The sequence below is a fragment of the Macrotis lagotis genome, chromosome X, assembly GCF_037893015.1.
Source record: "Macrotis lagotis isolate mMagLag1 chromosome X, bilby.v1.9.chrom.fasta, whole genome shotgun sequence".
NCBI classification, from domain to species: Eukaryota; Metazoa; Chordata; class Mammalia; order Peramelemorphia; family Peramelidae; genus Macrotis; species Macrotis lagotis.
The window spans coordinates 39,342,893-39,358,498 of NC_133666.1; positions in this window are offsets into that span (position 1 = coordinate 39,342,893).

Here is a 15,606-nt window from a genome sequence, read left to right on the forward strand (position 1 = left end):
TTTAAGACTTTTGTACAAATTTCTCCATAAATTTTCCATCAAGGAGTCACCCAATGGGCCAGAGGCCTTCCTCTAGTTCACAGGCTCTGAACCTGGGGTCTGTGAACTTCTTTTTCTTTACTGTTTCAGTATAAATTGTTTTCTTTTTTAACCCTATATATTTTAAGTGTTTAGAAACCTTGTTCTGAGAAAGGGTCTAAAGGCTTCACAAGACTGCCAAAAAGACCATGATATCAATGAAGAAACCTTGGGCAAGTCACTTAATGTGTTGGTGCCTAGCCACAAGTGAACTCTATGGGAACAGGACTTACCACAGGCAGACTTCTAGTCCCCTTTCCCTCTTACATGGAAACCTCATATCTTTCTGGTATATCTGTACTGTCTTCTTCTTGCCCATCATAACACTACCCACAAGTTCACATGGCGGGTCAGGATCAATGTTTTCTAAGCAGGTATTCCTGCAGCAAGGCCCTGAACAGAGGCCTGTGGTGTTGTTTACATTAGCTCTATATGCCTGGCATATTGTGTGGGCTGGGAGTGGGGCTGCTGAGAGTGAGGTTTATGCATTTAGGTTCTCTACTGTTATTTAATGAGGTCTTTATCTTATGCTGTTTCTATCTCCATATCTTCTAAGCTCAGCTTTAATTACTCTCAATTTGGCCCAAAGTGTCTGTTTTTGACACTTTTTATTTGGAAAAGTATGTGGAAAAGAACTCTTTTTCCATCTTGCTAATTACATCCCAAGGGTCCCCATCTTTCCATTTAGCTACAACTTTCTTATGTCTTCTAGTTTCATTTATGGTGAGAATATTGTTCAATAGTGATCAATATTACTATGGTCCACTTCACTCAGTAATATATCAACTCAATGATTTCTGGATAAAGCTCACACATTTAGGATACCAGCAGCTGTTAATATTTATAGACAAGCCCCTCTTTCCCAGTCTCTTCAGTTCTGTGATAGAAGCACGTAGGGAATGACGGCTATTCTTTATTTTCCTTTATTGCTTGGGTTTTTACTGCCAAAAGATTCTATACCTTGTAGCCAACTGACTGGAAATGAACAGTCTCTACATATTTAACAAGGCTAGGAGGCCTCCATTTCGAGCTGTTACTAAGAATGTGCTCAAAATTTTCTAATAATAATATCTCACATTTACATAAAGCAAGTTGACAAAGCACTTTCCTCACCAATGACCCTCTGAGGTAAGTAGAGTTAGAGTAAGTGTTCTTGCATGTACATGAGGAAACAGGCCCAGAGGAAAAAAAAAAACTGATGCACTTGAGGCCTGCTGCTAATCAAGTTTCAAAGGTAGTACTGGAACTCAGGCTTTCTGACTGCAAGTCTAGTGTTCTCTCCAGAGTAAAGGGCCAAATTAGATACTCCAACTAGAATTGAAGCTATCAGAAGGGAAAGAGATGATTCCCTAAAGCCCAGTAATCACAACCCATCAATTTCATCACATGGAAGACAAGATCTGGGAGGAACCTTAGAAATCACAGAGGCCAATTTGCAGATACTGAAACTGAGTTTTCGGGGAGTTGAAAGCTTTACCAAATTCAGCTGCCTGCTAAGAAGCAAATTTGTTTGATCATTTTGCAATGACCACGTGATTAGGATAAATATGCAGTCATCAAATATTTGATACCATTTGACGAATGGCAAGCTGTCCCTCCTACTTACTTTCTTATTTTATGGACAAATAAAAGAAATGAACTTGAGAAATAAGATGAAATAAGTCTTTTGAGATAAAGGATGGTCTGAACTGAGGAAGCTGGATATCAAAATTAAAGGAAATGTTGCAAAAGGCAGTATCATCTCCTAACTACAAGTCCATCTTAAAGGTTCAGTATCAAGACCTATACTCATGATATTGCATGCAATTTCAATGCTTAATGAGAAAATTGAAATCTCCTTAGCATAGAGTACTACCTGAAAGTAGAGTTCTGGCTTAGATGATCCTACTACAGAAATTTTTATAAATTTCAGCATTTTCACTTCTACAATGTTGCATTATTCTAAGTATATTCCTAAGCATGATCTCACAACCTCCAATTTATTCAAAAAAATCTGAGTTTAAATGACCTGCAAGCTCAATATGAGTCTATAATATAATATAGCAGTGTCTCACCCCCAAAGTTAATGTGATCTTTGTTTTGTTTTTTTCAAGGCAATGTGGTTAAGTGACTTGCCCAAGGCCACACAGCTAGGTAATTATTAAGTATCTGAGGCTGGATTTAAACTCAGGTACTCCTGACTCCAGGGCTGGTGCTCTATCCACTGCACCACCTAGACACCCCAGCTAATATGATCTGAAAAAAATAGTAATAGAGGTATCATATCTGTGAATAAGAAAGGGGTGATCATCTCATTCTCCTCTGTCTTGGTTTGGAGCACTGTGTTTGGTTTTGGTCACCTTATTTTAGGAAGATCATTCATAAGCTGGAAACAGACCAGGGGAGGGGAAACCAATATGATTAGATGTCCATAGTTCATATCATATAAAGACAAAGTGGAGAAATGGGAGGAAGGATTAATCTGGAATGAGAAGACTTAAGGAGTAAAAGGAACATGATAACTTATATTTGAAAGACCATCAGGTTGACTCAAGGATAAACTGTATAACAATTGTTGTTGCTGATGTTGTTCAATCATTTTCTAGTCATGTCCAACTCTTTGATCCCATTCAGGGTTTTCTTGGTAAAGGTACTGGAGGACTTTGCCATTTCCTTCTCCAGCTCATTTTACAGATCAGAGTGAAGTGCCTTGACCAGAGTCACACAGGTTAGTAAGTGTCTGAGGACAGATATGACTCATGCAGATGAGTTTTCCTGATTTAGGCTTGGTGCCACCCAACTATCCTGCAAAACAATTACAACTGTCCAAAAGTGGAATGAGTTCCCTTGAGAGAGATGTTTGTAACTTACTGGAGGTCATTGTTGTCTGCCCTTGAAGGGGACCATGACATCGGGAAGGAGAAGCCAAGACATGCAAGTAAATTGAATTTAAGTGAGGGAGGGGTATACAAAGTCTCCGGTCTCATTCTCTCCTCTGGAGCCATCTGAGTCCAGTGGCCAAATATGGATCAGGATGATTAGTGATGGATGGCCCTGGATACAGTGGGATGTCCTTTTTAAGTAAGGTTTTTCTCAGTTATCAGTTTATCTGAGATAACACTCATTCAATGATAAAGGCTAGGTAAAAATAAGACAAATAATGGCCTCTTTTATGTAGTCAAATAAAACAAAATAATATAAATCTGGAAGGAAAGACTCAGGATTTCTGGGTCAAAAAGAAACAATTTCTATTTATACTCACTCTGAACCAATTAGGGTCCAAACAATGACCAAGTAAGGCTTGAACTGGGACTTATTGTTGGCAAATCAATGAGAGCCAGTGATTTGGGCATAGAAAAGAAAACTAGCCCATCAACCCCAAGATAACATTTTAGTTTTTAATGATCAAAACTTATATTCCTTTGGGCAGAATACCCACAGGTAAGGGTATGGTTCCCTATGTGGACAGAGAGAGGGAGAAAAGGAAAGGAGAGGAGAGAGAGAAGGAAGGAAGGGAGAGAAAGAAGAAAGAAGGAAAGGAAGGAAGGGAAGGAAGGAAGAAAGGAAGGAAATAAAAGGAAGAAGAAAGGAAGGAAAGGAAAAAGGAAGGAAGGGAAAAGAAAGGAAAGAAAGAAAATGGAAGGAGGGAAAGGAAGAAAGGAATTGATTTGACCACTGGAATTGGCCAATTGAATCCCCCATAGGGGAGGTCTTTAAGTAAAGGCTGGAGAGGACCACTTGCTAGGGATATGGTGGAAAATGTCCTTTTTCTGATGTAAATGGAACCCAAGATGACAGCTGAGATTGCATCCAGATCTAAAATCTGTAATTCAAGAATTTCCACATATATCAGGGGATTGGTATGAAATCCAGTGAGATGTTATACCTAAGTGCTTCATAACCTTATGTAAGTGTAGTCTGTGAGTTGTTGGTATTATTATTGCTCAACTGAAAAAACCCAAACACTCACACACTCTTATTTCACAGTTCTCTTCATTCTGTCCCTCACATCACCCTGCTTTTTCTGCCCATTCCCTGATATTCATACAATAATTATAATCATTTGGACAGTAATTATTTGTGTAAATATATATCTATTTGAAATAAAAGAGATGGGACCCTATGTCACTGTGCCTAGTTTTGAATAATAAATATTTCCTTGTCTGTTTGCTTTTCTTGCTATACTAATGCTATAGTGCAGATTTTAACTAGAGGAGTATGGCATGTCTATCTGTCCACCATATGGTTTCCATAGATAACTAGAGCATAATTGGTTTGAATCAAGCTCCTGACACCAATATGCAAATATTGTCAGAATAAATTGTGTTTCTGCCATAGTTTCCTTCTGCACCATTGATTGAAATATGAATGCTTAATAATAGCTCTATCTGAATAGTTTGTAATTACATTCATTCTCAATTGTCTACACTTGGTAGTCAGATGCTAACAAGGAAAAATGCCTGGCCAAACACATTGCTTGAAGCCATCACAAATCCAGGAAGAACATTAGGGTTGTGATTATTTGTATTGGGTTAACTGAACCACACATTTCTGGGAAAAATCCCCATTGTGAGATAGAATTCAGGACTTGAAAGGTTAAGGTTCGAATGCATCCTTAGTAAAATATAGTATTTCTTGTTCACAAAGAGGCCCCTGTTGCTCTGGACCATGTGTCTTTCCTCTGTGACAGCTTCTGAACTCTTTTTCTCTGACTGCCAAGCCGCCTTCTTTTAATTAAGGTCACTTGGTAATTCTTACTCTCTCATCTACCCTCTTCCTCTTGCTTTCTCCGACCTTCCCAACCTGCTCACAGTCAGTTTGAGTTGGGCCTTGTCAGCCATCCTATAGGATCCTTCTCTTCAAAACCCTGGTAATGTCTTGCCTCGGCATGCTCAATGTGAACACCTATTCAGGGGTTAGTTTCTCTACAGTTGTCAAAGCAGTTAGGGGTTCCCATGTAATTGTGATCATTTCTTTCCTGCTGGCTCCTCTTTGTGCACTCTGTTAATTACCCTTGTTTGTCCATAGGGGGCATATGCAAATAGAAACAGCTGCATTTGCCAGCAGCTGCTATTAGTGGACACCTTGGTTGTGACCAATCCCAAAAGCTGCACTGGAGGCATCCACTAATGACAGTTACTAGAAGGCACAGATATGTGCCTTTTGTTTGACAAGTTTATTTTCATTAACACTTCATGTCATAATTTTCAGTACCCCTAGAGAGATAGACAATGATCTTCAAGGGCAAAAAGTATTTTTATTTCTATTTTTTCTCTCCTTATTCTTCCTAGTAGGAGGCAGCTAAATGGCTGAGTGGAGAGAGCACTGGACCTGGAATTAGGAAGACCTAATTTTAAATTATTCCTCAGTTACTCACTGTGTGCCCCGGGCAAGTCACTTCACCTCTGTTTGCCTTAGTGCTAGAGAAGGAAATGGAAAACCACTCCAGTATCTTTGCCAAGACAACCCCATTGGGGGGAGGCAGTTAGGTGGCACAGTGGATAGAGCACCAGCCGTGGAGTCAGGAGGACCTGAGTTCAATTTCGGTCCCAGATCAAATAATTACCTATCTGTGTGATTTTGGACAAGTCACTTAACCCCCTTAGGAAAAGCATAAAAAACAAAATAAAGAAAACCCCATGGATGGTATGGCCCATGGGATCACAAGGAATCAGACAGGACTGAACAACAGCAACTCTTTATAGTATATTATACTTTCCATAAAAGGGAAGTTCAGAAACTCTTTTTTTTTTGCTTTTTTTTTTTTTTTTTTTGCTTTTTGCAAGACAATGGGATTAAATGATTTGCCCAGGGTCACACAGCTAAGTAAGTATTCTGTGTCTGAGAAACGAGTGCTCTATCCACTGCTCCACCTAGTTGCTCCTAGCTCAGTGACTCTTGATGTCTAACTGGCAATCCCCATTTAAGCTACACTACAAAATGATGAGTAAAATCAAGCTAATTTTGTTTGTTTCCTTTCTGGGCAATTTCTGAGACTCAGGAGGTCAGTGGAATGCTGTCAAGGAACCCACTGTAGCTCACTGATTGCTAGCTGAGTGGCTTGTGGTCAGTAATCTTTGTCTCCAGTGCCTACAGGACCCTTTGAAAAGTACAGATTTCGATCAGTCAGCTAGCTATTTGTCTATATCATTTAGACCATTGCTTTGAGGGATTGATTTTTCCCCCCACTGAGACATCTGGGACAGTCTTAACATGCCTGAATTAGAGAAATCAGATGTCCAGGGAGAATCTTGCTGAAATTGTGCCTCAATTATACCACTAGTCTGCTTTGAGGTAAGGAATGACTAGTTTACTAACAGATTGGTTTATTTTGTTGGCACAAAGCTAAGCAGAAATGAGAAAGAAATTCAGCAAAAGCTATGCTCTGGCCCTTCTGAACAAGAATTGGAAAGGGAACTTTCTTGTGACTTGACTGGTGGAATGGAATAGATGGCTTCATCTATCAGAAACAATCTAAGATAGAGAAAGAATACTTGATTGCCTTCTGGGGATTTGTATTTAGTAACTAATAATAATGGTATAAATAGCTAGCAACATAGAATATATTAAGGTTGGCAAAGTATTTTACATGTGTTCCCTCATTTATTTCCCACAAAAACTAAGAGATAAGTGATGTTATTGTCTACATTTTACAGATCTGGAAATTGATGCTGAGAGAGAGAGATGAAGTGACTTGCCCAGGATCACACAACTATTAAGCGTCTGAGGAGAAATATTAGACTGAGTTCTCCCTAACTCCAAATCTGCCACTGTATCCACTGTGCTACCTAGTGACCATTTAGTGAATGTAATTTAAAGTGCTCTTTTATTAAAGTCCTCTTCTGATGCCTCCTGGTTTGTCCTTCATTTTTGAAGAAGACCACTACATCAGGAGGTGATGCCATGACACACATGTGAATTGGATTTGAGTGGGGGGGGGACTGTGCTAGGTCACCAACCTCACTTTCTCTTCCAAAGTTATCTGGGTTCAGTGGCCAGATAGGAATCAGGACAACTGGAGATGACCCTAGATATAAGGCAGAGTTAAGTGACTTGCCCAAAGTCACTCAGCTAGTAAGAGGCAAGTGTCTGAGGTTAGATTTGAATTCATGTCCTCCTGAATCCAAGACTAGTGCTCTATCCACTGTGCCACCTAGAGAGATAGCTATGCCTATGGATTCCAGACACTCCACCAGCAAAGGAAAAGTTTTGACACTGAGCTGAAAGAGTCCCAAATAGAGATCCAAGTATGGTCTGTCTGTCTTTTAAGCAAGGTTTAGCTAAGGTCTCTGAAGCTCAAGTCATGAAACTATAGTCAGAGGCATAAAGGGGTGGAGATCTGCCTGTGAGGGAGGAGGGCTAAATGGATGAATTCATGATTTTTTGGAAGTCTTGAAGAAGGGGGAAGTACACCTTCCCCAGCTCCCTGTCATGGAGACTGTGATTCATCCCCCAGCATTTTGAATGCTATGACTCACTATATAATTCTTCTTTCTAGCTCAGGTATTTTTCACAAAGGAGTATAATTCTTTTAAATGATGTGTCAACACAAAAGAATGCAAAAGAAAGTTTAACCAAAAAAATCCATACCAAATACATTGGAAAGTACTACCAGACCAAAAAGATCCCTTTTGAACATTCGTAAAGATTTGCCATTGCCCTGTTTATATATTGCCACATTCTTTTGTTTATCTGTTTGTCCTTATAGGCCACCATGGAGGTTTCATTTTTTAAAAAAAAATCTGGAGCATGCATTGTATTTTATGAACTGGCTGAAAATCAGACCACGGGGAAAAAAATGAAGTGATGCTAGTTGACATGAAAAGCAGATGGAGGAATGGGCAGGGGTCGTGCATAATGACCCCACCATAGAGGGGACAAATCTATCCTTTGCCAAGATGTGCTTTCCAACCTCACTTGGGAGCCTTCCTTGCTGCTGACTCCTTGCCTGCCATCTGAGGCGCATCCATCTGGGGCTCACCTGCAGGCCAAGCCTCTGGCTGTTTCCATCCTAATGACATAATCCTTCTGATCCTATACATTGTTGTCTCTGCTTCTGGCATACATTGCCCAAGGACTTGGGGCAGGTTGGTTTTGACTTCATAAGCATTGAAGAGAATAAGCCATTCCCTTCACAGAGACCAGTTCAATGCTAAGGCAAGGGCAGGATGAGAATGTACTTCGAAAATCCAAATCACTATACAAATGGTAGATAGGGTTCTATTGAAGGACTGATAATTCTCATTTAATAGGCCCAGGATAACTTAGGATAAGGCATGGTCATGGGAGAAGTGATTTAGGTCTGGAAGAGAACTTCCAGGGCATCTAGTCCTACTCCTTTATATTTCAGGTGAGGAAACCTTGGCCAAAGAGAATTTAAGTGAACTGCCCAAGATGACACAGCTAACGTGGTAGAGCTGAGATTTGACCCCACATCCTGACTCCAAATCTGGGACTCTTTCCATTGTATGCTATTGTCTTTGTCATATGGAGATGGTTTTGATGTAAGCAGATACTGTATAGACCTCCACCACAAGGTGATGGACTCTCCCAAGCAAGGCTAGGTGGTACAGAGGACTTAAATTCGGATGGACAAGTTACTTCATCCATCCGAGTCCCATTTTTTTCTCATTTGTAAAATGAGGGTACTGAACTGGATGATTTTGGAGGCATTTCCTTCTTTATGATCCCATCCTATTGCAAACAACTGATCTGGTCACATAATCATGATGGAAATTCTAAGTTATGACCAACTTATTGTTTGAGCAGTTGAACTGATTATTTGTATAGCCATAGCCAACATAGACACTTACATCTTGCCTATTAAACTAGCCAGTTACTTAGTTATCTACCTCCAGGCTTAGCACATAGTTGGCACTTAATAAATGTTTGCTGGTGGATGGATTCAGAGTTGGGAAAGAAATCAATCAAACTAGTAATTTATTTTAGGTTAGTAGAACTAAAAGATCTGAAGCCAGTGAAACTGGAGCTCCCATCCTAGAGGATACAACATTGTCAGAAGGACTACAGTTTAATTAACACTGATTGCAGTATATTGATCCTTCCACCATTTACCAAACGGTGTTGGGATGTATCATCATTTTCAAATCAATCTAGAGACCTAGTTTCTGACCTAGAGGTCTCTTTGTTATAAGAGTAATCTAGTTTCCCAAATAGACAATTTAATGATAATCTGTCTTAGTACCTCAAATTGAGAATGGCTTTTTGGGTTATATTAAAGTTGACTCTATGGAGACAATATTGCCCAATAGATACAGTGAGAAATTCCACTTCTGACTGTACTAGCCATGTGACCCTAGGAAAGTCATCTAACCCCTTTGTGCTTCAGGCAATGCCCATGGACTAATATGCTAAGGCTAGATTGGTGGGGTACTTTTGCATCAAAACCTCTGTGCCTTCATTAAAAAAATCACCTTTCTTGTTGGGGGTGGAAGTGTAGAATATAAATAATAATGTGAAAACACCAGATTATTCACCTACAATTTAGTAATTATTCATTATGTCTAACCCTAAAGGTCTGTTATAAACATTACCACCACTACCCACCACTCACCTTTGTCTCAAGGACTTGTGTCTCATCTTTTGATTCATCATCTGTTTAGAAGTTTTCCTTCAGACAACTTGGAGGCACCAGAAAACATGAGGTACTATTAGGACATGTGTGGTTCAGCACCATGTATCTAAAATGTGCTTATGAGATAGACAGTGATATGACTTATCCGAAGAACACCTTAGTATTACTGTAAACATAAGTGTGTCCTAGATCTGTCCAGGGATACCCTAATATGTAAGTATGCTTTTGTCATGGTGAGGCTACTTGGTATCCAGAGCTCACCAGAGGTAGCTTTCCTAGTTTCTGGGAACCTTCCGTAGCAATGGCCACTATGACAGCAAATCCTCTTTCCTCCTTCTCTGTTTGGTTTTGCCTCTACAAGTTGCTCAAGCCCTCTCTATACTTTTCCAAATATTCTCTCCTGTACTGTCTTCAGTGGTTCAATGGTGTTTCTGCTTGGTAGAGCGTAGTTTATGTGAGAGTCAGAAAGGCTGACTCTTCCTTCTAGCATCCATGAGGCCTCCCACCCTTAGCTTCTCAGGGATTCCAATCAGCTGTAGCTGGGTCAGGGAAAAAAAAAACTAGACAATTTCCCCCCTTTGTCTCCTCTGCCTCCTTGGCTTTCCATGGTTCAATTTGTGGTATATGGTACAACAAAGCTAAAATTGTTAATGTTGAAGAGACTTACCAGTCCTTAAATTGCTACTTCTCTAAAATTCACTATTTAAATTTCATAAATAAATAAGAATAAATAAAGACTTTTAAATTTCATAACATTATAGAGGATTAGAGACCAGGGTCCAGTGGGATTTTCTTTTTTTGGCCATGAAGATAAAGTTGAAAAGAGCAGTCTATATTCTAATGAAAGGAGAAGGTTTGATTAAAGAGTCCTTTCCAGTTTGCATTTTTAAATAGTTTAATTCATTTAAAAAATAAATGTAGTTATGTTCAAGTTTCTTTAGTTTGTTTGGCTAATAAAAATAGCATCTTTTATGATTAATTAAAATATCTACTAGGAATTTAAATGCAAAAAAAAATTTCCTCTGCCCTAAAGGAGCTTCTATTCTACTGGAAAAAAAATGCTATGGGATAAGGTAATACAAAAACAGGTAAATAGTCACTGGGTGCAAAATCACTAACAAAAGGGCAGAATCAGATATGCCTTTGTGTAGGAGGTGGCTCCTAAACTGAGACTTGCAGGAAGCTAGAGATCGAAGGAGATGAAGGGGGAAAGGGGAGATCATGTTACACACGAAGGACCACCTTGCAAAGGCACAGAGTTTGGAGTAAATATCCTACATGCTGTTCCCATACATACCATTTCATCTCCACTTGTTAGTTGTAAAGACTATAATGAATGGAAGCCCTTTATAGACTACTCTTCATTCAATGACATTTCCTAGTCTAGCTAAGGAAAGCTACACATAAAAAGTCTCACAGCATCTCAAGGGGAAACCAGCTTCAATGATTTGATTGTTCAGGGGCAATCAAATTATCTGAAAAGAAAGATAATCAAGTGTAATTTGCTTATTTCTACATGCATAGTGTCCCCCAAACAGCATTAGAGGATCATCAATACAATTCACTATTCTCTCAAGGTGGGAATTATGAAGAGGAAATACAGTTATGGAAAGCATTAACAGCATAACAGAAAAAGAATGGGAGCACAGGGCTGCTTTCACACTGGAAACAAAGGAATCACTAAGGGGGAATTGACAATGGAGCAAGGGAGTTTATATCATGTACAGATAAGCAGAGTAGTATTCATTATTGGCAGATGCCAAATGGACTGGTGCCATGCCATAATGTGTGTTGCCTTGTATCCTGCTGCTAGTGGCCAAGGTCTTGCCCATTCCTTTCACTGTCCCTCATAATAAGCACTTTAAGGTACCATAGCAACAAGATCCAGAAGTAGGAAGGCCTAGAAACCCCAACCTATGATAGCTTCCTACTTCACAACAACCGACTCCTTTCTTGGCCAGACTTCATGAGTGTGGAAGTTGGGTTGATGTCAAAGACCTTACACACATTTGTTAGGATGCAGTGAAATTGGTACCCCAGATTGTCCTTGTGAAGTGTTCTTCAGCAAATGGGAAACTTTCCACAGTGGAAAAACCCAAGAGGGGCTCAAGGACTGGGCACAAAGGGAAGGTTTTCAAAAGGAGTTTGTTTCTATACAAAGTCAGTTTAATCCCTTTCCTTATTCATAGATCACCAGGACTATGTAGAGCTTTTGGGGATATATTTAGTTTGATCCATTTGCTTTTTTTTAAAAAAAAGATTTTATTTATTTTGAGTTTTACAATTTTTCCTCTAATCTTACTTCCCCCCACCACCACAGAAGGCAATTTGCCAGTCTTTACATTGTTTCCATGGTATACATTGATCCAAAATGAATGTGATGAGAGAGAAATCATATCCATTTGCTTTTAAAGAGAGAATTCTTCTTGGTTTTGTCACTTTTTAACTTTTTGGTCCTTTACTTTTGAAAGTCTAAGATTCTTATTGGCAGAAATGTAACCAGCAATTTTTGCACTCACAAGCAAGTGGCATAAATTGTACCAGTGATTCAAATCATAGATTCAAGTCAGGGAGGGGAATAAAGATACTAGAAGACTGCTGTGGGCACAATGAGGTACAGGGCTTGAAAGAACTGACCTGGGTCATATCCAATGGGTGGGAAAAAAATTACCATCTGGTAGCTTGCAATTTTAATTAATTTAATTCATGACTGGTACTAAGCTCAATTGCTTTTCTGTTTATGCAAGACTGGAAATCTCATCCATGTCATCTAAATTTTTTTTTTGGGGGGGTTCTAGAGCAAATCTATCTTGGCCTCACCCTAGTAATTCCTTTGCTTGTTGGTTAACTATGATTTGGAAGTGACATTACCCCTTCCTACACCCTGCTGTTGCCATATTAAACTGATTATTTCATGCCTCATATGGAATTCAGCACACTACTAATAATAGATTACATTTACATAATACTTTACAGACACAAAGAGCTGTATGTGCCTATTTTCATTTAAACTTTGCCACAATCTTGAAAGGGTGGGGGTAGTAGTGCAACTTTCACTGTCCCCATTTTACAGAGGAGACAACTGGGTTTCAGAATAGTTAAGTGACTCTACCAAAAGGTAATAACTTGGTGTTGAGCAAATAATGACCTCTAGATTTATGATTCTAGCAAAGCTAATTTCTCTGAATCGAACAACTCAAATCAGGATCTAGGATGATATCAAAAGTTTAGGGCATTCATGAAAATAGTCTTATTCTCTCTGTCTTTCTCCCTCCTACTGCCCCACCCCCAAAGGTTAACTATCACCTCTTTTTAGATGACTTCCAGATCTAGACAGTCTCTCTCTGATTCAGTCCCCCATTTCCTGCCTTTTAGAAATTGCCAACTGAATGTTTCATATAAATCTTAAAACTCATCATGTTCCAAACTGAGCCCCTTATGTCCCCCCACCCCCGCCCCAGACCCTACCCTCTTCTGAATTTCTGCATTATTATCTAAGGTACCTGCATCCTCCCATTCACATTGTTATTGCTATTGTTGTTGTCATTCCACTTGTTCAATCCTATCTGGGATTTTCTTGACAAAGCTACTTGAGTGGTTTGCCATTTCCTTCTTCAGCTCATTTTATAGCTGAGGAAACTGATGCAAAAAAGGATGAAGTCAAGAGTCACACAGCTAGAAAGCATCTGATGCCAGATTTGAATTCAGGAAGAAGAGTTTTCCTGACTCCAGGTCTGGCATTCTATTTACTGGTCCACCTCTTTCAGGTTTATAACCTTAGTATTATCCTTGACTCCTCACTTTCCACTCCACCCAGCCAATCAGTTGCCACATCTTATTGGTATGACCTTCACAACCTCCCTCCAACCCAGAGCTCTCACCTAAATTCAGACTCTCATCTCTTCCTCTCGAGATTATTATACTAGCCTCCTAATTGATCTCCCTGCCTCAAATCCCTCTCTATTGAAGTCAATCCCTTCCACAGTTGAAGAAATTATTTTTCTTTCAGGTAGATCTCAACATGTCACTTCTAACCCTGAATCAGTTCCAAAGGCTTCTTGGTATTTCCAGGAAAAAAAAAAAAAAAAAAACCATCTTGAAGTTTCCCTTTTGCAATCCACGGAATATGTATAGCCTCAACCTAATTTGCCGGCTCCATTGTGTACATGATTGCTTCTCTTAGTCTCGGCAATCCAGGTAAACTGGTTTTGGCACTCTCCATCCAGTCTGGGTCTTTGCATCCCAGATACTATCAACTCCTCCTTTCCTTCTCCTAGAATTCTTCTTTTCCTTCAATTCTCCATAATTTCTCCTGAAGCCTCACCCCTCAACAAGGGCCCTTTCTCCATAAACTCTTTTGTATTTTGCTACCTAATATCAATTTATATTTGTTCATGTTTATGCAGTCTAGACTCATCTATATATTTATGTCTCCCCATATAGACTGGAAACTCCTCATGAGTAGGGACTGTTTCATTTTTTGTTTTTGTATCTCCAGCCCCTTACACACTGCCTAGTACATAGTAGACACTTAATAAATGCTTAGTGAGTATTCATTAGGTCACCTTTTAGTTTTCTCTTCAAATAAATTGTTGCATAATGACTCAATGATCCATTCCAGAGATGAACTATTTTTTTCCTACTAGAGTCCAAAACCTAAATTATCACTAAAGACCAGTTGCTTATTTTCACATCACCTCAACTCAAACTGAATGTACATGTGTTTGAATCATTCAAGATATCTTTGTTTTCAGGAAGAATTGTTTCTTCATCTTATTTTTTTTTGTAAGGCAAAGGGGTTAAGTGACATGCCCAAGGCCACACAGCTAGGCAATTATTAAGTGTCTGAGATCAGATTTGAACTCAGATGTACTCCTGACTCCAAGGCTGGGGCTCTATCCACTGAGCCACCTAGCTGCCCCCATCTTATTTTTTATTATAGATTTTATTTATTTTGAGTTTTACAATTTTCCCCCTAATCTTACCCTCCCCCCACAGAAGGCAATTTGCCAGTCTTTACATTGTTTCCATAGTATACATTGATCCAAATTGAATGTGCTCATCTTATTTTTTAATGCAATTATAAAACCCCATCTGAGAGCACAAACTGGACAAATAAAAAATGATGATTATATTCAACAATACCATAAAGCACCAATCAAGTCTGAAATCTATTCTTTAAATAATTGTAAATCTATGTGGAGTCAGTAGAATCAAGCGGCCCTATCATATCTTTCTGCCTCAGCTATATCATAATCAAGGACAACTCCTTTGAACAATATTTCATTTTCTCAAACATAAATAGATAGATAATTGAATGAATGAATGGATAATAATATAAACCCAGTATCATCCCTAGTATGGAGCCTGGTAGAAACACACAAGCACATATGCACATGCACACCTGCCCTTAGTAATGACTGTTGATATAATATTTGTGATGGATTTTCTATCCTTTTTTTATTTGTGTCTCACGATGACCCAGTAAGATAGATACAATAGGAATAAGTCAGTCCATTTCAGAGCTTGGACCCAAATGAATGCAATCCACAAAGATTTATTAAGCACATATTAGGTATATGACCCTGAGCTAGGTGTTAGGATAGAAAGGCAACATGAAAAAACAGTTTTCACTCCCAAGGATCTTATATTTGACCTAAAAGGAAACTGAGGCTGAGGAAATTTAAGTGATTTGCCCCATTCATATAGCAGCATTTGAATTTAGGCTTTTCTAACTCCATAGCCAGTCATTTATCCATTATGCCAGATGGTTTCTCAATAACATTTTACTTTTATATCTACTCCCCATTTTGAAACTTTCAGAGTGGTGTTACCAACATCATATCATTTGAAGCTTTGGGCAAGCCTGTGATTTAGATATTTCAAGGTCTAATATACTCATTTTAGAGATAAAGAACCTGAGGATTCGACAGGTAAAGTCACTTGCCCAGGTG